The following is a 24,003-nucleotide window of genomic DNA, read 5'->3' as shown; positions in this document are numbered from 1 at the left end:
AACAAGGCGTCTGCAAAATTAAAGAAGCAATATGATTGGTTACTATGGGCGACATTTCCTTTGCACAGGTTTTGATAAATTTCCCCCATAGTGTCCATGGGCCCTTAGGCTAGGATGACACAGTGACATATAACAACAAATGGACTTCAAAGGTGTGGTGGGTCTTTTGCGGTGCTGACTCGGAACAGGCACATCAGGTGAGTATAAAAGGTTTATTAAAATGCAACTCGTTTCACGGCTTCATCAGGCATGGTAATCACAGGAAGGGGGGGGACTTATATACAGAGAAAAAAAAAAGCCCCCCCCTTCCTGTGATTACCATGCCTGATGAAGCCGCCCATGTGTGGTGAAACGCGTTGCATTTTAAATAAACCTTTTATACTCACCTGATGTGCCTGTTCAGAGTCAGCACGGCAAAAGACTCACCACACCTTTGAAGTACATTTGTCGCTATCTGCTTGGTTGGGAGGCTGCAGACTGGGCTCTATCAGTCCTTACATGCTGTCCATTGTTGTGTGTGAGCTCACACAACCACCTGGGGTAAGAGGCTTTAAAAAGAATCCTTCTACCAATACCTACCCAGTCAGTTTTACGCTATGGAGCGCTCTCATTTATATTTACAGTGACATATAAGGCATGAAAGTAAACGGCACAACCAAAATATTAGGGGGTTTGTCTGTGACTTGCTGTTGTGAGAGAGAGACTGTTACAGTTAACCTGTACAGGACACAGGGCGTACAGGTACGCCCTGGCATCCTGGGACTTAATGACCCAGGGCGTACCTGTATGCCCTGGACGTTTTCGTTCACCGCCGGTAACAGGACGGTGAACAAAACAGGATGCCTGCAGAAATCATTCAGCAGGCACCCTGTGCAAACCCCTGGGGAGGGGGGGGGGGGCCAGGACCAGCGATTTGCGGCGATTCCCGGTGAATTGGGTCCCCGGCGACCCAGAAAAAAAAAAGGTTGATAGGTGCTGTCCGAGAGAGCACCTATCACCCTTTACCAGCAGGAGCGAGGTGGCACTGGTACCGGCTGACGAAGCAGGACTCCTGCTGGGGGCGTCACTAACGGCACATGCTCCACCCCTATTCCGGAGGGTGAGAGCGGGTGCCAGGAGTGGACACGGCACCTGGGGCCCCCTATCCCCGGCGTCTGTGATGGGATTGGACCCTTAGGACCAGCGGAAGCGGGGATGAGGAGCATGAGGAAGCGCAGCAGCAGGAGGTAGGGCTGTGCCTCCTGCTATTGCTTAGCAACAACTACCAGAATGCACAAAAGGGCATTCTAGGAGTTGTTGTTATGCAACAGCAGAAGGCACAACTACAAATCCCAGCATGCCCTTTGGCTGTCTGTGCATGCTGGGAGTTGTAGTTATGCAACAGCTGGAGGCACACTTTTTCATTGAGAAAATGTGCCTCCAGCTGTTGCATAAGTACAACTTCTAGCATGCACAGACAGCCAAAATGCATGCTGGGAGTTGTAGTTGTGCCTCCAGCTGCTGCATAAATACAACTCCCAGCATGCCCTTTGGATGTGCATGCTGGGAGTTGTATTATACAACAGCTGGAGGTGGGTGCTGTGTACCTCCAGCTGTTGTATAATGCAACTCTCAGCCTGCACAGCCAAATGGCATGCTGGGAGTTGTAGTTATGCAACATTTGGATCCACAACTACAACTCCCAGCATGTACATTATACATTCACACGGGTGGGGGTTTCTAGTGAGTTTTCCAAAGCAAGTTTGAGCTGTGGCAAATTGTCCGCCACAGCTCAAACTCGCTGTGAACCCTCGCCCATGTGAATGTACCCTAAAAACACTACACTACCACAAAATAAAGAGTAAAACACTACAATAAACCCCGCCCCCCCCCCCCCCCCAATAAGAATTAAAAACGTTTCGGCACTGTTTAAAACGTCTCGACACGTTTTGCAACAGCTGGAGGCTCAGTTTTGGAAACTAACAACTCCCAGTATTGCCGGACAGCCATTGACTGTCCAGGCATGCTGGGAGTTTTGCAACAACTGGAGGCACCCTGTTTGGGAAACACTGCTGTAGGGTATTTTTGGTGGAGGCAATTTTAACTCTTGCATCCGGGTCCACTCCTATGCAAACCCTTTATTTAGGCCTCAAATGTGCATGGCGCTCTCTCATTTTCACAAGAGGTAAAGGAAAAAAAAAAGACCCCCAAAATTTGTATGGAAATATCCCATATGTGGACATAAAGTGCTCTGTGGGTGCACAACAGGGCTCACGAGTGAGAGCGCACCATGTACATTTGAGGCCTAAATTGGTGATTTACAGCGGTTCTGACATAAAAAAAATAATTTTAAAATAAAAATAAAAACACCCACGTGACCCCATTTTGGAAACTACACGCCTCACAGAATGTAACTAGGGGTATAGTGAGTCTTAACACCCCACAGATGTTTGCCAAATTGTTAAAATGTTCTGGCAGCAAGGGGACTTTGTAAACGCACATGGCCCTCGATCTCCATTCCAAACAAATTCTCTCTCCAAAAGCCCAATGGCGCTCCTTCTCTTCTGAGCCCTGTAGTGCACCCATAGAGCAATTTACATCCACATATGGAGTATTTCCATACTCAGAAGAAATGGTGTTACAAATGTTGGGGTCTTTTTCTCCTATTAAGCCTTGTGAAAATGTAAAATTTGGGGTAACACCAGCATTTTAGTGAAAAAAAATAAATAAAATAAAATCACATTTTTATGTCCCACTTTAACAAAAGTTCATCAATAACCTGTAGGGTGTTAAGTCTCACTGTACCCCTTGTTACTTGAGGGGTGTAGTTTCCCCAAATAGTGTTTTGCCATGTACAGTTTTTTTTCCTGCTGTTCTGGCACCATGGGGGCTTCCAAAATGCGACATTCCCCCCAAAAACTATTTCAGTAAAATTCGCTCTCCAAAATCCTATTGTCGCTCCTTCCCTTCAGAGCCCTGTAGTGCACCCACAGAGCACTTTACATCCACATATGCAAGTAAAATTGGGTTACAAATTTTGGGGGCTTCTTCTCCTTTTACCCCTTGTAAAAAAAATAAATAAATAAATAAATAAATATATAGGGCTACAAGAACACTATTGTAAAAAAAAATTTGATTTTGCATTTTCTCCTCCACCTTGCTGCTATTCCTGTGAAAAAGCTGAAGAGTTAAAAAACTTTCTGAATGTCATTTTGAAAACTTTGAGGGGTGCAGTCTTCATAATGGGGTCATTTATGGGGGATTTCTAACAAAGACCCTCAAATTCACAGATGGCTGTATACGGTGGACAAAGACATCCACTTACCCTTCTGGCTCCTGCTCTGGCCTTGTTCTGTGATGATGTCACTAGAGACTGAGCTACAGCCAGGAGCCAGGCTGGTAAGTGAGGCTCTGTTCACATTTGTGTTTTTATTTAAAAAAAAAAAAAAGTGTATGGTAAAAATGTACAATGTGAATTGACCCTTTCTGGCAGTGTGTGTGTTATCAAACAAGGAGCCTACAGCTGAAACTGCGGCCCCCATCATTCTCACACTGCCTTTGGCAGCAGTGTTGGAGTTTTTTTTGCCAAAATAAACCAAGTGGAAGCTTAGTCTCACTATAGTGAAGGGAATCTGGGCTCCGGTATAGTATACAGTGATGCGCTAAGTACCATCGTATACTATACAGCCTGCGGAGGCAAGTAGTGAAGCCATGCATCATTACTTACTTCCTTACACACTGTGGGCCAGGTGCCTTGGATTTTTCACCTGTGGTGTAGATGCACCAAATACATCAAGGCTGAGCGACTTGTTGATACATTTTAGTGCACATACACCAGCTGTAAATATGAAAAGAAGAGTGTAGGCAAACAGTGTATTAAGGTTGATAATTCTCCCCTAAAGTGCATTAGAATACATGTTTTGTATGCAAAATGCCACAGATCACAAATATCAGCTTACAAAAGGTGCTGCAAATATATCAGGCCAGGTTCACACTGCATTTCTGCTTACATTTAACATACATTCTATAGTTTTGTATAGGATAAAAATGTATACTTTAACAAATGCTAAAAGCAGATTCCACGGTGTGAAACTTACATGAAAAAAAAAACAACAAAAAACATTGCAATGTATACTTTTTTTTGCTGTATACAATAGTCAACTACACCTTTGTATACAGCAATGTTAAATGTAATAAAACAAATACAGTGTGAACCTAAGCTTACTGTACTGAAATCAGGGTGGGAATAATTATGAAAAGTTACCTTGTTATAACAATGTGCTTCTTCTGATGCAGGCATCCCACAATGAGAAAGCAAATATCTATACTTTCAAAAGAAAAGAAGGAGTCACATCTAAACCTGGGAACAAGGTCTGAGGTGAAGCTATGTCTACTTTGCTCCATGGCAAACAGTTGCACAAAACAGGTAAGAAACTTTTAACACAATACATAGCTAATAGCTAATCTAGCAGAGGTCCCTACATCTTATTGCTTAAAATAGCCCCAGGAAGATTGAGATACCACTAATCCTGATCTCATTAATCAATCTCCAGCTGAATGTTCACTGGCCAGGTGCTGCACACTGAAGGCAAAAATGGGGCTAAGAGTAGGGTCACACGTGCCATATATTGCTGCTGCGTATTTGCCTACCCATTTAAGTCAATGGGTTGGAAAATACGCAGCAGCAAAATACGGCATGTGTGACTCTACCCTAAGAGTGTGGTCCCACGTAGCGTATTTTGATTTCTATTTTCTGCAGCTGATTTTGTTACCCATTGATCTAAATGGGCAGGATAATACGCTGCATTTACGCTACATGGGACCATACACTGACTTTACATTCACACAAAGTGGTCATGTTGCTCCTTGGTTGCAACTATTGCAAAATACTGTGATTTTGCAATAGTGACTGCTTTTAAATGTTCCCTTAAAATATTCGCATAGTGTAGTTTTATTTTAAACATGGTAGATTTTTGCTACTATTATGAAAGTTACGCAATAAAAGGAAAGGACTAAAAGGACTCATGTCTATTCACTTTAGTATACACTTTCCATTTATTCTAATTAAATTAAAACGTATATTGTAACATATAAAAAATGTAAAAAAGGAAGCATTTCGTATGTATGCTAACATGATACAATTTTGATATATGTCCTTCTATAAAATTTTAGGTGTACACCTACACCAGTGTTTCACAACCAGGGTGCCTCCAGCTGTTGCAAAACTACAACTCCAAGCAAAGCTAAGGACTGTTTGGGCATGCTGCAGGTTGTAGTTTTGCAACAACTGGAGGCCTGCTGATTGGGAAACTCTGACTTACACCTACACCCACATTGGGGGGAATCTCTCATTGTCTGTGTGAGGGTAGGAACACACTACGTTCCTGCCCCCGTTAATCGTATCCATTGGCAATCTACTGAAAACTGGATGGCAACATATACTATTAACGGGAGCAGTGGACCCCATTCACTTCCATGGCCAAAAGGAGTCACCTAGTAACTCCTTTCAGGACGCATGCGCTATTTCGAAAGCACAACAGCCATCCTCTGTCATGAGTCCACTTAAAATAATGGATACATTCTGATCGGAATCACTAGGGGTGACTCCGTTCTGCCATAGAAGGGAATGGGGTTCGCTGCTTCTGTTAACAGTATACGTCGGCATCCTGTTTTCAGCAAGGTGCTGATGGATACAATTAACTGGGGCAGGAAGATAGGGGGAGATTTATTGAAACCTGTGCAGAGGAAAAGTTGCCCAGTTGCCCATAGCAATCAATCAGATTGCATCTTTGAGAGGCTGTTTCAAAAATAAAAGAAGCAAGCTGGTTGGAAGCTATGGGCAACTGGTCAACTTTTTCCCTGCACAGATTTTGATAAATCTCACCCATAGTGTGAGCGTACCCTGAGGCTGTGTTTCCACTTGGCTTTATTTTGGGAAACTACCACTGCAGTTTTTGAGCTGAAGCCAGAAGTGTATTTAAAAGGAATGGGAAATATGGAAGGATTTCTCCTTCCTCATGGACGCATTTCATGTATCAAAAACTGCAGTGCAGATATCCAAAATACCTCCCAAGTTGAAATGCAGCCTAAGATTGCAGTTCGAATGGGAATGGGGTCTCTGCAGCAGAATTTTGCAAGATATTTTCTGGATAAGTTCACATGTCCACTGTGGGAAATCTGCTGCCAGTTTTGGAGGCAGCCTTGGCGGCATCATATGAAGCTCTCACCAATCTGATCTATAGAAAAGGGCCAGCCCACTTGTCTTATGTCCCATCTTCTCCTTTGGGGAGGGGACCCTGATAGTCCTAGGTTGCCTTATGTGCCTTTATGGAGGAATCTTTATGTACCTGCACTTTATAATTTACCAGATTTTGAGTTTTGGCCTCAGTGGGGTATAAGATACCTGACTTTATAAAGATGAAATGTTTCAGGATTTTCTGGATCTTAGGCAGGAATTTAATATGGCCTGATTGAATCTGTGGTCAGGCGTGAAAATCTCCCCAGTTTCCACCTTTTATAAAACAATATTGTCCCTGCAGGATGGCAATTGGATATTGAGTCCCTAGAAGAGTCTCATATGAGAGAGTTGGCCTCCACATGGCAATCAACAGTAATTAGTGCCAGGGATCAACTTATTCAAACTTAATGGCTACATAGAGTATATCCCACAAACTAGTCCACATGAAGCTCCATGTCACTGAAACATGCACCAGATGCAATAGAACGCTATGTCACATGATTTGGGAGTGTTCTGTGTTGCAGACTTACTGGTCAGATGTTCACGTTTTCCTGAATACTGAATTGTGATTCCTTTTTGTTTGTGCCCCACTAAGTAGTCTTCTGGGTATTGTTGAGGAACTTATCCCAACTCAATGTAGTCATAGGCTCTATAGATTGTTATTTTATGCACGGAAAACCTTACTGTTGAATTAGAAGCCTCCTAAGGCCCCTGCTGTCGCTCACTGGGTGTGTTTAGTTGAAGCTGATATTCCCACGTACAGAGTCACATATGAAGCCAGAGGAAAGTCTGAGAAATACGAATATGGCAATTGTTTTACTACTGGCGCAAGAGGATGGTGTTACTGTAGTGTGAATGCTGTATGAATGTGGTGTGTATGTGTTCAGGTGAGTTGACTTTTGTGCCTTATGTAACTTTGATATTTTCCACAATGTGCTACTAGTCATTATTGCTATTATCTCTCTTTATGTTCCGCAGAAAACTTTGTATCTTATGGTCTCCCAGACGATTTTTTAGGCTTTTTGCATGTATTGCTTTTCTTGCTTTAAAATAAACACTTTACTACCATTCACTTTAATGGGTTCACTGCAAATGCACCACTCTTGCAGATTTTCAGAAGTGAACTTCAGAACTCACAGCAGATTTCATGTGATAAATGTCAGATAAATAGAGAGAAAAACAAAAATAGGGTGTGCTCCCACTATAGAATGCAATGCTGGATCTTGTGTAGAATTTTAGTAGTAGTTGTGAGTGGTATGGTAGAAGCTGCTGCACTCCGACCGGGGCTGGGCTCTTATGCAAGAGCAAGTATGGAATCATGATAGGCAACTGGAAGCTTAAAAAAAAAAAAAAAAACGGTCTTAGGAGGTGCTGCTCGCGTAAGTAACAGAATGGAGAGACTCATGCCAGCACAGGACAAACTTATTTATTTTGCAAAAAAGCGGGCAATGCGTCTCGGCACAAAGTGCCTTTCTCAGGTCCAAAACGTACAATGCAAACTTCTTGAATAGTATGCAGAGTTACTGGAGAGGATCCTGTGTGCAGTTGAGCTGGCGGTGATCTGACCTTCAGATCAACACCAGCACAACTGCACACAGGATCCTCTCCAGTAACTCTGCATACTATTCAATAAGTTTGCATTGTATGTTTTGGACCTGAAGAAGCCCCTTTGTATGTGCCGAAACACGTCCGCTTTTTTGCAAAATAAATAACTTTGTCCTGTGCTGGCCTGAGTCTCTCCATTCTGTCACTTACGCGAACAGCGCCTCCTAAGACCGTTTTTTTTTTAGCTTCCAGTTGCCTATCATGTTATGAATGTGTGAGCTTACCCCCTAAGTGGATCTGTGCCATCCAGAATCAGTGCTTGTTTAGTGCTTCTTTTTCTGTAAATTGATATTGGGATTGTTTTTTATTGATAGTGAGCCCATCCTGGCTAGTTGTATGGCAAAAATGTACTATTTTGGCACTTATATGCATATCAAAGTCTAGGGCAGCAGTTTTGATGCGGCCTGGAGGCAAAAAAAATGAATTTATCATTTGACGTCTACAGTGAATCTGCAACAAAATCTGCATGTAATGCATGGTCTTTTCTGCATACGACATATGACAGATCTGCATGAAAAAATTCAGACTCCTGTGGAATGGTCCTAATGGGTGTAGGGGGGGCGTGTCCAGACATGGCGGAGTGAGGATGTGCGTGTGAGGAGCTCTCGCCGACCACCGCTTGACCCCGCTTGCCACTGCCTCACCGATGGGTAAAAGCACCCGCAGGAATAAGAAGAAGGCCTCCACATCCTCCCAGGACCCTGCTATGGCCTGTTTGAATAGCTACTTTACGCGGTCCCAGCACCTCCGCCCTGGGACCGCGCTCTCGACTGCACAGCCCGGCGCCATCTTGCCGCGGCCTTCGTCGGAGCCCCAGCCTGCTCCGGACCTGGACCTGTGAGCGCGGCGGTGTCCCCGCCCGTCGCGGCACCTACCTTGCCCCAGCCGGATCACCGGAGGTGCCCTCCCGACAGCTGGAGACTCCCTCCTCACGGGATGAGGACTGGCCCGCTGCCTTGCTTCCTCGGCCTCGCTCACAGGACGTTGCGCATGCGCTGGGAGCTGCGCTGCGTGCAGAGGAACTGGTGAGTCTGCAGGAGCTGCCAGCCTGCTCTTACCCCTCTGCTCTCGGAACCCTGACCTCCTTCCTGCCTGCTTCTTCTCCTGCTGACCGCAGGCGAGGTTCCCCCACACTGGACCTTCTTACCGGGGACGGCCCATCAACCCCGGACCAGCCTTACCTGCAGCCCCCACTGGGCCCTTCTCCCACCTTCATTATGTACCCCAGCAAGCAGGATCACCCCATGGTCCTCTGCGGTGCTCCTTCCATTTTGCATGGGGATGTCTCCCCTGATGTTCAGCTGGCCCTGGGGCCCCCTGCTTCTCATACTCTGCTGCATGCTACACCTTCCCCCCAGTGGTCCTCGTGATCCCCTTGGTCAGGGGCTGCTGCCGGATCCCCTTCGGGCAGTGGATGCCCATCCCCGTCCATTTGCCCCTTGTCCCCCCCTAAGGAGGGGGTGTTGCACCCTCTGCAGCCGAACATGGAGCCCCTCTGGTTGGTGTCCCCACCTTCAGTCTGGACTGTACTCCTTCCATCTTCCAGCCTGTGCTATTACCTGCAGGGATCCCTCCACAGGCTTCAGCCTCATTGTCTCATGCCTCAGGAGCGCTTGGCTTACCGCCTACCCCTGCCATGTCCTCTCCTATTACGCTGGCTGACCTCCAATCGCTGGTACACTCGCTCCCATCTAAAGCTGATATTTCCAACCTTGCTAAGCAGTTAGTGGATGAGTGTAAGCAGGAATTTGCCCAATTCCGCACGGAACTGACTACTCTAACCTCGAGGGTCTCTGCAGTGGAGTCCGCTCAAGACTCAACATCCGCCTCAGTTCAGGCCCTTCAAGTACTAGTTAACAGTCAATCGGATCAATTGTTGTCACTGCAACAACATCTGGATGATATAGAAAACCGTAGCAGGTGGAACAATATCTGTGTTAGGGGCCTGCCGGAGGCTGTGTCCACTTCGGAATTGTGGGACGCTCTCACTGCTATCTTCAATGATCTCCTTGATTGACCACCGGATAATTATATAGAAATGTACAGAGCACACAGAGCCCTCAGGTCTCTGAGTACCAACGACCAAAACCCCAGAGATGTCATCTGTTGGATTCATTTTTATGCTCTCAAGGAGGACATTCTTCGCAATGCTAGGCGTAGACAGAGGATCCTTTATAGAGATGTCCCCATACAATTATATTCGGACTTATCTCGACATACCCTGGCGTAACGCGCCTCCCTCAAACCTCTTCTGATGGCTCTTCGGGAAAAGGGAGTTCAATATCGCTGGGGATTCCCCTTTTCCTTGAATGTTCGTCACAATGGCCGGACCCATTCTCCCCACTCCCCGGACGACCTACCCGGAATTCCACAGCACCTAGAGCTTCCAGATGTAGTTCTGCCCACCTGGCCCGCATTGCTACCTTTCTCCACTAAATGTCCAGCGCAGACTCCCTCATCCCCCTCTGGCTAAGTCTCCCAGAGCTGGATCATCCATTAGAGGACTACTTCGTAGAGGTCCTAGACCTACGATGCCTAGGAGGCCCATCCTACCAGAACCAGCTATGAGACAGCCATTGGCGGGGTCCGATGCCCCACCCCACTGATACTTAGTAGTTACCATTTTCTGTGTATTCCTACTATAATCTTGTGCATGGGTATCCTGTTGTGTTCTTTAGTGGGCTCCGTTACTGTGGCTGGTTAGTATTGGGGCTGTGTATATGTCCAGCTATGTAGCTTTACCTTAGGTTCTGTACTTGTTTGCTGCTGTGCCTTTTATACATGCTGCCTTCTGTGCTCTTTGCCTTTTCCCGCTCCCCACCCTGTCCTCTTGCTCTTCTATGTCTCTCTGTGGCGGCGCCCGTTATGTTGTTGCCATTCTTGTACTGTAGGTGGCGACGGGGGCCTTCCTCCTTGGTCCTTTGATAGTCTGACCGACATTTTCCCCCACATAGGTGTTAAGTCCAGGTGGACGTTGGTTCTCTTGATACTTATACAATTTACTTCTAGATTTTTCTAGTCGCAGCGGCAGTGGATACCTTTTCTCTTCTACTGCCTTTAGTTTTTCTTTTCCGCACCCATTTGTGTTTCTTCCCCTTTCGTGTCTTCCCTCGTGTTTGACGTCCCTCTTGTGTCCTTTTTTTTTTGCTCTCTCTTCCCCAACCCCCCCTTTTTCTCCCTTTCTTTCTCTTCTCCGTCTCTTTCGCCTCTTCTCTCATTCCTCCCTCTGCTCTCCTTCCTGTTCCCTCCCCCTATTGTTCCCCCCCTACTTTGTCTGTGGTGTACGGTGTTGTCTCTTGTCTTATTCCTCGGTCTCCCCCTGTGTAATTGTTTGTTTTCTTTCACTCTTTGTTTGGTCCGCTTCTTCGTTTTTTATTTCCCTTCTGTCTAGTCTACCCTTTGGCTAACTTTTACTTGTTCACCTCTTCTGTTCCTTACTTGACTAAAATGTTAGATTATCCCTTTTGCTATTCTGATTTTTATAGGGTGGTTTAGTTCCCCCCTAGTCTTATGGTTACTGTAGCACTGTTTTATATCTATTACTCCCCTGGATGTGAGATTCAGCTTCTTCATTTCTCAGGTCAAATGTTGTTTTTCTGACTGAATAAGATAGCCTGGAGTTGGCTAAAGCATGAGGAGACTATATAGTAGCTGAATGACACAGCCTAGAGTTGCCTGAAACATGAGTAGACACTAGGGCTTCACAATCCCTAAGGTTAAAAGATAAATTTTGAAATGTATATTGAATATTTATGGTAGCTAGTGCTACCATAAAATTTTTTAGGCCCAGGCCCAGCAGTATCACTAAACCATATATTGGCTGAATGACACAGCCTGGAGGTGGTTGAAGCATGAGGAGACCATAAAGTGGCTGAATGGCACAGCCTGGAGGTGGCTGAAGCATGAGAAGACCATATAGTGTCTGAATGGCATAGCCTGGAGTTGGCTGAAGTATGAGAAGAGACCATATAGTGGCTGAATGAGACAGACTGGAGGTGGCAGAAGCAGCATCAGGAGTCCTGAAAGTGACCAGGTGACAGAATGGTGCAGTGGGTGGCAATACCAGTACCCGGTGACGAAGGTGGGTGAAAAAAGGTCTGATGCCGACGAATGTTTGTAACTGGGGAGCAGCATCTTAAATCTGTTTGGCACTATCCATATTTAGGAAGTGTTGGTGTGGCACCATGGTCAATCTACTCTGATGCATCAGGCATTGGGGGTTGGAAATCCTGGCTGATCCATGCCTGATACATCTTCACAAAAGGTCATTCTCACCACATTTTTCGTGAACAGTCGAGTTCTTCTTGGGGTGACTATGGCCCCTGCTGCACTAAACACCCGCTCTGATGGCACACTATTTTTCGGGCAGGGCAGCTTTTCCAGGGCAAACTCTGCTAGAAGTCCAGTGAATCTTCAAGGTGTGTTGGCATGGGCATGTCAAGGTATGCCACCTCCTGCTGGTTCTGTTCCTGCTCCAGGTGTACCTGCTGATGATGAGTTGCTTCACTATCCAGGTGAAGAACGCTTCTCATCAGCGACTGTAGACTCAGGCTGTTGCTGATGGAGCTGGTACTGCTCCTGCCACCCCACTCCTCCCCAGCAGCGGCAGTGGAAGGTGAGCGCAGGGGCCCCCCCGATTCAGACCTGCGAGAGGATGGACGATGGCGCCGACATAGGATGCCTCTGTAGTAGGTCACTTTGTCCTTCCTCTCAGTGGGTGCAAAAAAAGGCCCCTATTTTGTGGCGGTAGCGAGGGTCCAATAAGGTGGAGATCCAGAAGTCATCCCGCTGCCTAATGGTGACAATTTGGCTGTCACTACACAGGTAAGTGAGCATGAATCATGCCATTGGTGCAAGTGACCTGGAGGGACTTCCTATCTCCATCTCCACTGCATACTGCCACGGTGTGTCTGGGTCCTCTGCCTCACCTTCCTCATAACCCTCTAGCTCCTCTGGCTGCTCCTGCTCCTCCTCTCCTGTCAGATTACTAGAAAAACCGCCCATTTGGCGAAACCTAAACTGTGCTCCACTGTGCCCCTCCCCCTCCTCCAGTTCAGCCCCCACAGGGCTCATGTGGCCGTGAGATGTAGGTGCCACGTCTCCAGTGCCCTGACCAGCCATTGTTTACAACACATGTTGTAAGAAATGAAGCAGTGGAATTACGTTGTTCATCCCATAATCCTGGCTACTTACTAATAATGTGGATTCCTCAAAGGACCTGTGCAAACGCCAGGTGTTACATATGAGCTGCCACTGGTTCACATTGAAGTTACACAGTGGAGTACCCCTATCCGCTTGGGTCATCACAAAATCGGTGATGGCTTTTTTCTGTTCATACAGTCGGTTTAACATATGGAGGGTGGAATACCAACTTGTGGCAACGTCACAAATCAGACCATGGTGGGGGATACCGTTCTGACACTGCAGCTTAAGGAGGGTGTGCTTTGCAGTGTAAGAGCGGCTGAAGTGCATGCAAAGTTTCCTTCCCATTGTTAGGATGTCTTGCAAATGGGGGGGGGAACACTTCAGGAACTGCTTCACAACCAGATTGAACACGTGTGCCATGCAGGGAGCATGGCTCAGCCTTCCCAGTCGCAGTGCATGCAAGATGTTCTTCCCGTTGTCAGTCACTATGGTTCCCATTTCAATTTTCGTGGAGTAAGCCATGCTCCGATTTCTTTACAAATGACTTTTAGCAGTTCCTCCCCTGTGTGACTCCGTTCGCCAAGGCAAACCATGTGAAGAACAGCGTGACACTGCCGTGCCCTGCACACATGGTATGCTGAAGGGTCACTGAGACTTATCTGGGCAGTGGAGGCTGAGGACACGGTGGAGGATGAGGAGGCGGAGTTGAACACTGTCACAGGACCAACGGCCTGAGATCGTGGAGGAGGAAGCGGCATGACCTGTCCAAGTTGATGTTGTGGCTGTGCAGAGACCACATTCCCCCAGTGAGCCGTAAAGGACATGTATTGTCCCTGACCATAGTTAGAGTTCCAGATGTCGGCGCTGCCGTGGACTTTGGTACACACCGACAGGATCAAGGACTGGCCCACCTTCTCTTCCTCAAAATTGTGCAGGGCTGTTACGGCCTTCTTCGCAAAGAAATGACGGCTTGGCACTCTCCACCTTGGCTCGGCACAAGCCATCAGTTCTATGAAAGGTGTAGAGCCCACCACTTGAAAAGAGAGGGACTGCAGCACCAGCAACTTGGACAGGAGCATATTCAGCTTCTGCGCCATTGGATGAGTGGGCGCATACTGTTGTCTCTTGGACATGGCTTCACCAATGGATTGTTAGCGGAATGGCTGACTAAAAGTAGGTGGAGCATCTGGAGCGACTGAAGGAGGGTAAGACACAAAGCTCCCTTCGGTCGAGGTGGTGGAGTATTGGCTGGCTGAAAGAGGGAGCGGCATGCCACTGGGTGATGCAGCAGGCTGGACCACTACATTCGAGCCACAGTTCTCCCAGGCCGCTTTATAGTGGCAAAGCATACAGTGGGGATCAAAAGTTTGGGCACCCCAGGTAAACATTTGTATTAATGTGCATAAAGAAGCCAAGGAAAGATGGAAAAATCTCCAAAAGGCATCAAATTACAGATTATACATTCTTATAATATGTCAACAAAAGTTAGATTTTATTTCCATCATTTACACTTTCAAAATAACAGAAAACCAAAAAATGGCGTCTGCAAAAGTTTATAGCATGAATTTATAGCATGCACTGCCCCCTTTGCAAAGCTGAGACCTGCCAGTGTCATGGATTGTTCTCAATCATCATCTGAGAAGACCAGGTGATGTCAATCTCAAAGGTTTTAAATGCCCAGACTCATCTGACCTTGCCCCAACAATCAGCACTATGGGTTCTTCTAAGCAGTTGTCTAGAAATCTGAAACTGAAAATAGTTGACGCTCACAAAGCTGGAGAAGGCTATAAGAAGATAGCTAAATGTTTTCAGATGTCAACATCCTCTGTTCGGAATGTAATTAAGAAATGGCAGTCATCAGGAACAGTGGACGTTAAAGCAAGATCTGGAAGACCAAGAAAAATATCAGACAGAACAGCTCGCAGGATTGTGAGAAAAACAATTCAAAACCCCTGTTTGACTGCACAATCCCTCCAGAAAGATCTGGCAGACACTGGAGTTGTGGTACACTATTCCGCTATAAAGAGATACTTGTACAAATATGGTCTTCATGGAAGAGTAATCAGAAAAAAACCTCTTCTACGTCCTCACCACAAAAATCAGCATTTGAACTTTGCAAATGAACATGTAGACTAGTGTTGCTCGCAAATATTCGCAATGCGAATTTTATTCGCGAATATCGCGTATTCGTGAATTCGCGAATATTCGCGAATATAGCACTATATATTCGTAATTACGAATATTTTTTTTTCACAGTACACATCACAGTGATCACCCCTCTCTGCTTCCAGCTTGTGTGGTGTAAAGAAGGCTCTTATACTACTGTGTGAGACTGGCGTGCAAATGTTTGCATATGCGAAAATTTGCGTATGCTAATTTTCGCATATGCGAATTTTCGCGTATGCTAATTTTTGTATATGCTAATTTTCGCATACACAAATTTTCGCATATGTGAAAATAAAACGAGAATATTCCGAATATGCAAATTTTGCGAATATATGACGAATATTCGTCCATATATTCGCGAATATTCGCAAATTCGAATATGGCCTATGCCGCTCAACACTAATGTAGACAAGCCTGATGCATTTTGGAAACAAGTTCTGTGGACCGATGAGGTTAAAATTGGACTTTTTGGCCGGAATGAGTAAAGATACGTTTGGAGAAGAAGGGGAACAGAATTTAATTAAAAGAACCTCTGTCCAACTGTTAAGCATGGGGGTGGATCAATCATGCTTTGGGGTTGTATTGCAGCCAGTGGCACAGGGAACATCTCACGAGTAGAAGGAAAAATGGATTCAATAACATTTCAGCAAATTTTGGATGCTAACTTGATGCCATCTGTGAAAAAGCTGAAGTTAAAGAGAGGATGGCTTCTACAAATGGATAATGATCCTAAAAACACCTCGAAATTCATGGGGGATTACATCAAGAGGCGTAAACTGAAGGTTTTGCCATGGCCTTCACAATCTCCTGACCACAACATAATTGAAAATCTATGGCTAGACCTTAAAAGAGCAGTGCGTGACAGGCAGCCCAAAAATCTCAAAGAACTGGAAGACTTTTATAAGGAAGAATGGGCAAAGATACCTCAAACAAGAATTGAAAGACTCTTGGCTGGCTACAAAAAGCGTTTACAAGCTGTGATACTTGCCAAAAGGGGGCAGTACAAGATATTAACTCTGCAGGGTGCCCAAACTTTAGCAGATGGCATTTTTTTGTTTTCTGTTATTTTGAAAGTATAAATAAAATCTAACTTTTGTTGACATATTATAAGAATGTCTAATCTGTAATTTGATGCCTTTTGGAGATTTTTCCATCATTCCTTGGCTTCTTTATGCACATTAATACAAATTTTTACCTGGGGTGCCCAAACTTTTGATCCCCACTGTATGTTGACGCAGGGCCGTGGTGACAACATTGGGACCCTGGCCACGATTCACCTTCTGCCGACATATCTTGCATATGGCTATGTGAACCTCCTCCGGATGCTTGATGAAAAACTGCTACACCACCGAGTAGCTGATTTTCCCACCAACAGTCTGCACTAATTGACTGCTACTGTTACTTTTGGCTGTCCTTTCACAGTATGTAGGCCCTTGACAGATTAACAATAACAAAATAGTGCACTACTTAGATATAGGTATGCACTTATGAGGGCAGAAAAATGCGCTACAGTACGCTAAATAAATAAAAAATTTGCCCACAGCACCAGCAGTATACAATGCTGGAACACACAGTCACTGTGTACTAAACCCAAAATTGAAAAAAGACTCTCTCTTAAATAATATTAGGAATGGACTGCTGGGTATGGATTATTATATCTACAGACTAGTATAACCAGCAGACCAGTTGTTGTGGAACAAGACACAGATTTGCCCTAAAAAATTATTTCTCCCTCCTGTGAAAACATTTCTGCAGCTGAGGCAACACACAGCTCTCTGCCCCCTCTGTAATACAATGCTGTTCACAGTGACTGAGGGGTTAATGGCTGCCTTAACAATTAATATGTTCTATATATTCTAATCTCAAGAAGTAACGGTGAGAAAGTAGTCATTAAACATATAACATGGCAGTGACCAGAGAGGGTACTAAGAATTAGACATAATATGTCCCATTCTTTAATAGCTAATTCCTATTTACAGCAGGAGATTTAGAGGCTTCTTTAAAGATTTGAAGTGGACAGAGGATTAGGATGTTAGAGGATTTTACTGATAGGGCTAATGGTAAAAAGGTTTTATATGCTTTCTAAGGAAAGCAATCTTCTACAAGTATACATTATTAAAAACAAAGAATGCAATGATTTACTTCTGCTTTGAATATACATTTTCCAAGTATAAAATGATGCTAGGGATAGAATGAATAATCAGAATTGAGAAAACCATTCTTTGCTTATTTATGAAAAACTTAGGCTAGGTTCACACTGCGGAATCTCCAGTCTACAATAGACTGCAATGTGTTCCACGAGTATTTCCCCGGAAATTTTAAAGCGGATTTTCCGTTCACAAATTCTGGTTCACAAATTCTGAAGTGTGAATTTGTGAACGGAAACCCATTCACTGTACTATACATTTTAGTAAGCAGAATTTCTGCCTGAAATTTAAAAGCGTAATTGCAGGAGGAAATTCTGTCAACCAAGCCTTAAAGGGCAGACAGGTGATACACTTAAAGTGTAAGGCTATGTTCACACATTACGTTAGGACGTTGTGGTACCACTACGTTTTTGCAGTGAAAGACTGAAATAATTGGGCAACTTTACCCAATTATGCATCATTTTTTACCTTGTTAGGTGGCCACATAAATTGTTCCCCTATGAATATAAAATGTACACATCGCCACTCAGTATTGTACAAAAGCAGTGAGTCCAACTGTGAACAGGACATCCTGCTCTTGTACTGTAGCACAGCAGCGCAGGGCTTCTGCTGCAGGCCTGTAAAAAAAAAAGTTAAAATCTCAGCTCCTGCTCTGAGGCCGCCCCTCTGCATCCTCCCTTCTGTCATCTGCAGGAGCAGAGAACTTCTCCTGCAGGCTGCCAACAATGAAATGTCCTCATTGCACGCAGCCTACAGTAGTTCTGTGCTGCTCCAGGTGATAGAGTGGAGGATGCAGGGGGCCGGCCTTTATAGAGGCAGCTGAGAGAAGATAAGTGGGATTTTTTCGTTTTTTTTTCAGGGGACCTGAAAAACTTCATAATGGGGGGCATCTACCTAAAAGGGGAATTCGATACCTACTGGGGGCCATTACCTAATAGAAGAATTACCTACTGGCTGGGAGCTTCTACCTAGTTGGGGGATTACCTACCTAATATGGGGGGGGGGGGGGATTATTTAACACAACTGGTCCCTAAAGGAAGTCAGGGATCACTTTCTACAAAAAATTACTAAAGCCTGGGGCAAAGAAAGCCCAGGGCACAAGATCCCTATTACATTGAGACTTCCCTAAAACTTAACTTTTAATGGTGCTCTAATAAAATAGTTTGTGACCAAAACGTTAAAAACTCATGTCAAGGTTCACTGTAATCCCCAACAAGGGGACCGGAACGTATACGCTGCATTGGGAGCTATGATGGTTACACACATAAGATAATGGGGATTATGAGGAAGCACTGGCATTTGCTCTCAAATGATAAGGACCTGGGACCATTGATAGGCAGCAACCCGAGTATTACCTATAGGAGAGGTCCGAACCTACGTGATCAACTTGTCCAAAGCCATCTGGACACAGTAGAGAGAAGAGACACCTGGCTTAAGAGCAACACAGTTGGGTCTTACCCCTGTGGCCATTGCTCCTTCTGCCCCTATATGAGAAAAACTAAACAATTTGTGAACCCCATAGACTCCCGATCCTATGATATCAGACAATTTATAAATTGCAGCAGTAAAAACGTGATTTACGTGGCCATATGCACGTGTCCTAGGATTTATGTGGGAAAAACCACTCAAGAAATGAAAAGGCGTATCTCACAACATCTTAGTTGTATACGCACGAAGAAAGATACTTCGGTATCCCGACATATGCAGTTGAGACACAATAACAATCTGACAGAAATTAACTTTGTAGGGATATGTCAACTACGTTTGGGCCCGAGATGAGGTGACATTGATAAAAATCTATTGAAAGAAGAAGCAAGATGGATTCATCGTTTGAGGTGCATGGCACCGGTGGGTCTAAATGAAGGCTTTTCCTTTGCTGCATTTCTGGAATAAACATGAACCAGTTTATGTATACAAGACTTGTTTCATTACATTATGAATCGACCAGCTTCTATCTTCCCATGTACTTTCGATGTACTTCTGATGATTGAAATATATACAGAAACCAACACAATAATCCAAGAAAGTAATATACCTGTCCTGTTCACAATACAATTAGGTATCTGAGAGACATCATTTATTTCATTTTATTTTATTAATGAAATTCAACAGTAGATACTTACCTGTTTGCAAATGCGATTTATATGTTATAGAGGTGGACACCTAAGGTAACTTTATATTAAATCCTAGATATACGGTTATCGCATACCTGACAAAATGAGAGCCAATATATCAGTATTGGTGCTCTATGCAAATATGCACAGTTATCCTATATGGTAGCGTAGGCACATGCATATGATAAACTTCTAAGTCCGCGCGCATGCGCGGCCGGGGGGCTCTGTGTGATAGTGCAGGCGTATCGCGGCGCTGACATGGCAGAGTTTCTAAGATCACGGCGCTGACATGGCAGAGTTTCTAAATTCGAGTTTCTAAGTACCGAGGGACACTCGGTAATACAGCACAGGGGCATTGGCATATTAGCCTAAGAAAAATTCTAAGTCCGCGTGCGTGCGCGGCTGTGAACGAGACAGCCCTGCAATCATGTGACAGATCACATGAGCGGGCACAATGCGGAAGTACGGCGCACGGAGTTTACAGGTAAGGTAGCAACAGAGTGATTGGACAATCCAGGACAGGTAAACCAGAATGGGTTTATGTGATTGGTTCCCGAACATCAAGCACTCAGGATAGGTTGATACACCTGTCGCTGAGTGATGACAGCACAAACAGACCATATATAAGGAAGTGCTTTACACGTGGAAAGGCGTTTGCCCATTGTTCCTCCTGAGGACGGTGCAGTAGCGCCGAAACTAGTAGAGGGGGGCAAATGTCAGTCTTTTAAATCTGTCTAGGTTCACTTAGATAAAGGGAAACTGCAGTTCCCTATACAATTACCTTAGTGATCTTATCAGATTACAGTGAACCTTGACATGAATTTTTAACGTTTTGGTCACAAACTATTTTATTAGAGCATCATTAAAAGTTAAGTTTTAGGGAAGTCTCCCTGTAATAGGGATCTTGTGCCCTGGGGTTTCTTTGCCCTGGGCTTTAGTAATTTTTTTGGGGGGGGGATTACCTACCTAATTGGGCGATTTTACTACCTACCTACCTACCTTCCTCCTGGGGCTTACCTATCTACCTACTAAGGCTTTGACCTAATAGGAGAGGAATAATAACCTACCTACTGGGGGATTAGCTAACTACCTACTGGGGATGGGGGATTTCCTACCTACCTACTGGGGGCTTTTAACCAATAGCAGATGGGGAAATAACTACCTACCTACCTACTGGGGAATTATCTACCTGCGGGAAGGGGGGGGGGTTGCCTATAAATGACATACCTAATGGAGGCATCTACCTAATTGGGAAAACTTACCTATCTACAGTGTGCTTGTATCTAATAGGGGGATTACCTACCTACTGGGGGCATCTACCTAATAGGAAACATAAGATACTTACTGAGGACTTCTACCTAATAGGCAGGAAACTACTTACCTACTTACTCATACTATGCAGGGCCCCAATGGAGGCATTATTTGGGGCACTATGGGTGGGTAAAACATGGAAATGGAGAATATGCTGGAAAAGTGCAGGGCCTAAAATGTTTGTCTGGTAGATTTTGCGGAGATGATTCATGGAGATCTGAACCAGAAAGAGAAGAAAAGAGAGTAGGTGTCATCTGTTGTCAACTGGATGTAACTGCACTGTAACCTCTTATATGGTCTGCAGAGCCTGTGTAGAGCTGGGATATTGGTTTTTGTACAGTGATTTTATTTAGTATCACTATTGGGGTATTATCCATTCACTGTGTGTCGTGGTAGCGGTCGTGGTAGTATTATTTTTTTTTATAGTGGTATAAAATGTTTCTTATTTCTTAATCCCTAGAGGATGCAGAGCATATAGGTATGTCCTGAGCGCCTGGAACTTGGTGCACCAGGACATAAAGGTACTTCCTGGCTTTTTCCTATCACTGCCACTAACCATGTGCTGATCAGACTGGGATTGCTGTTATTACCCAACAGCAGCCATCCCGGCACATTCCATATCCCCCCCTCCCCCCTACTCCCACCCCTGTATCAGCAATCGTTGTGAATGGCTGGTTTAATTTTGACCATCGAATCACGTCCCTTCAGGGCCACTCTGGCATCCAGTGAGCGGTGTCCTGAAGAAGAGAGTGATCGCTGCAGTTCGAAACAGCACCAATCACCCTTGTCCTTTCAGTGGGAGGTGGCCCTGTGGCCCTCGCCCGCCCCCTTTTTGAGGCCATCTGAATAATGTCTACGTTATGTTCATAATGCAGAGATGGTCCTGTGTATAACCTAATTTTCGGTCAAGGCAGCTTATAGATCATTTAAGTGCAACATTTTCAGAGGTTTATGTCTCCCAAAAGGAGTTTTCTCTTAATGAGTCCCTAATCAGTTTCAAAGGGAGACTCATATTCCACCAATACATTCCCACAAAGAGGGCAAGGTATGACGTGAAACTCTAAACCTGTAAGTGTACCCTGAGGTATTCTCCCAGAGTCTATAGAGTGTATAAATTCCCAAATTAAAACCCCTAGAATGTCCCCCTATCCTGCATGAAAATCCCTCTCCACCAGAGCCACTGTCATTCTGGCAAGATACCCAAACCAAACACTGATTCCTAGGGGTGAGAGCAGGGCTCTTACTAGTGAAAACCTGTTGCTGGTCAAATATAAGGACAAGAGGGAGGTCCTAATGCTGTCCCTTAGTGAAGTACCATGACGACAGTCCTTAACCTGATTGTACTGTGGACTACAATTTACATATGGGAGGAGTTGATCTTTCGGATATTTCATTTCTATTGTTCCAGGAGGTAGTTATCAATATGATCTTTGGTGACCGGGAAGAAACCGGTCCAAAGTGGGTCCAAATACCTCTGAAACGTATCAGTGTTCTGTTTTCTATTCAGCAATGTACCTGTGTGTCCATCACATGAGCAGGCATTTGTTTACCCGCTGAAAGTTAAAATTGAATGCTACTTCTGACTTTATAGCTGCATGCAGAGATCTTTAAAACCATAGTGAGTTAATACAGAGAGTTTATTGGATTATTATATATTTTTCCTTACACTTGTATTAAGGAAAAATATAACATGTATTTGCCGAAAGTGCAGTATGACTTTAAGATTGTTGCTGCTGCTCTGTTATGTAAAAAGGAAAAAAAATATATATATATCTGATCAATTGGGTAAATTAATTCTTATTTAATTAAAAAGATTAGAGGCTTCATGTTGACTGGTGACAGGTCCAGTTTATTACCTGTGGCAGGTACTTACCTAATTCTGTTAAAGAACCCAAGTGCTTCATCATTTCATTCATAAACCAAAAGTGCACAATTTATCATCTTAAAATGTTTTGATTTTCCACCGTTAAGCTGTCAGGTTTATAAACTCATTACTTTTATCTGTTTGCCTAAAGATGGCATCTTAATTACTCCATCAACAAAAGCCTTAAAAACAAAGAAATGCACTTGTGTCGAATAAATTCTATTAGAGAAGCATATTTCATTGATATTGACTCAAGTAATGCTCAGTTCTCTGATTCATTTATAGATGCCCCAAAATGAAATTGATTGCAATGAATAAAAGCTTGTCATTCACCTTAGACAGCTGTTATTCTACTGCTCTTTTAGCTGGTATATATTCATCCTGGCCTCCAAAGCTTATGACCAAGCCAAGCATGCATGTATATGGGGAAAGGGGCATAAATCGTTGCCTGACATCTCTGTGGCCTATCTCCCTTGATAACAAAGTATTGGGCATGTTAAAAGCTACCCTTCTTTGCCCTGACACCTACTCTCAGTGGAACATCTGGAAACCTACACACATTAGATGTGCTGCCAAAATCAGCTGGCTTGACCAAATTATTTCACCATGAAGTCTTTTACTGACCAAATCCTATATACTGAGACCAATATTACAAATAATACCAGTTGTGAGAAGGTGAAAGGCATGGTGGTTGATGGGCGATATGTGTAACCAAGGCTCCTGGCCTTGGTGAGGTAAGAGCCGGTATTTATTCAGTGTCTGTGCTACGATGCAGACTGACACTGTGGCCGTAGTAGGCTGGAAGGCCAATCCGGGACAACTCTTACTGGGAATGGTCAAGTGTAGGATGGGGGCCATTCCCCACAATCAAGGCCGTCTTTTGCTGGCCTTAAAGCTAGGCTGCCTCACCAGCTGAGGAGGATTTGCTAGTTGCAGCTCACACTGCCAAAGAGAGCTGAATGTGGAGTTCTTTCCTGAGATATTTGAAGCTGGTCCGCAGACTGCCTGGAGGCTTGGAAAAGACTTGCTTGATGCCGCATGGCATGGACTCAGGTGTGAACAAACACCTAAGGAATACAGGTGGACTTTTGTTACGTTTTCCTTTGTTCTGCATTTAAAGACTGTTTGCCAAGTGTGAATAAAACACTGAACTTTGATTTGAAAAGTACTGTTTCCTTGCCTCTATTCTGCAACCGCATCTCCAAGAGCGAGTCATCACACAGTATACATAGGGACATTTTATAACAATACATATTACCATAATACTGTTATTGACCAAACTCCAGTATACCAAAACCAATATTATCAGTATAAAAGGAGGAAATATTATCACCATACATATTTCTATCATACTGTTACTGGCCAAATCCAGAATACTGAGACCAATTTTACACACAATACCAATTACTACCGACGATAGCCCACCTATTAAAG

The 24,003-nt window shown here is 44.4% G+C and overlaps 1 protein-coding gene across 3 annotated transcripts in view; it reads left to right on the top strand.

The window, feature by feature from the left end:
- Positions 1 to 24,003, top strand: part of RGS6 (regulator of G protein signaling 6) — a 536,396-nt gene that overhangs the window by 81,943 nt on the left and 430,450 nt on the right. For all 3 annotated transcript variants that reach the window (XM_056545773.1, XM_056545774.1, XM_056545775.1), the window contains exon 2: positions 4,276 to 4,405. The gene's annotated coding sequence lies outside the window, so the exon portion shown is untranslated. The remainder of the gene's footprint in view (positions 1 to 4,275; positions 4,406 to 24,003) is intronic.

The sequence above is a fragment of the Hyla sarda genome, chromosome 11, assembly GCF_029499605.1.
Source record: "Hyla sarda isolate aHylSar1 chromosome 11, aHylSar1.hap1, whole genome shotgun sequence".
NCBI lineage: Eukaryota > Metazoa > Chordata > Amphibia > Anura > Hylidae > Hyla > Hyla sarda.
This window is presented reverse-complemented; position numbering and strand designations above follow the sequence as displayed.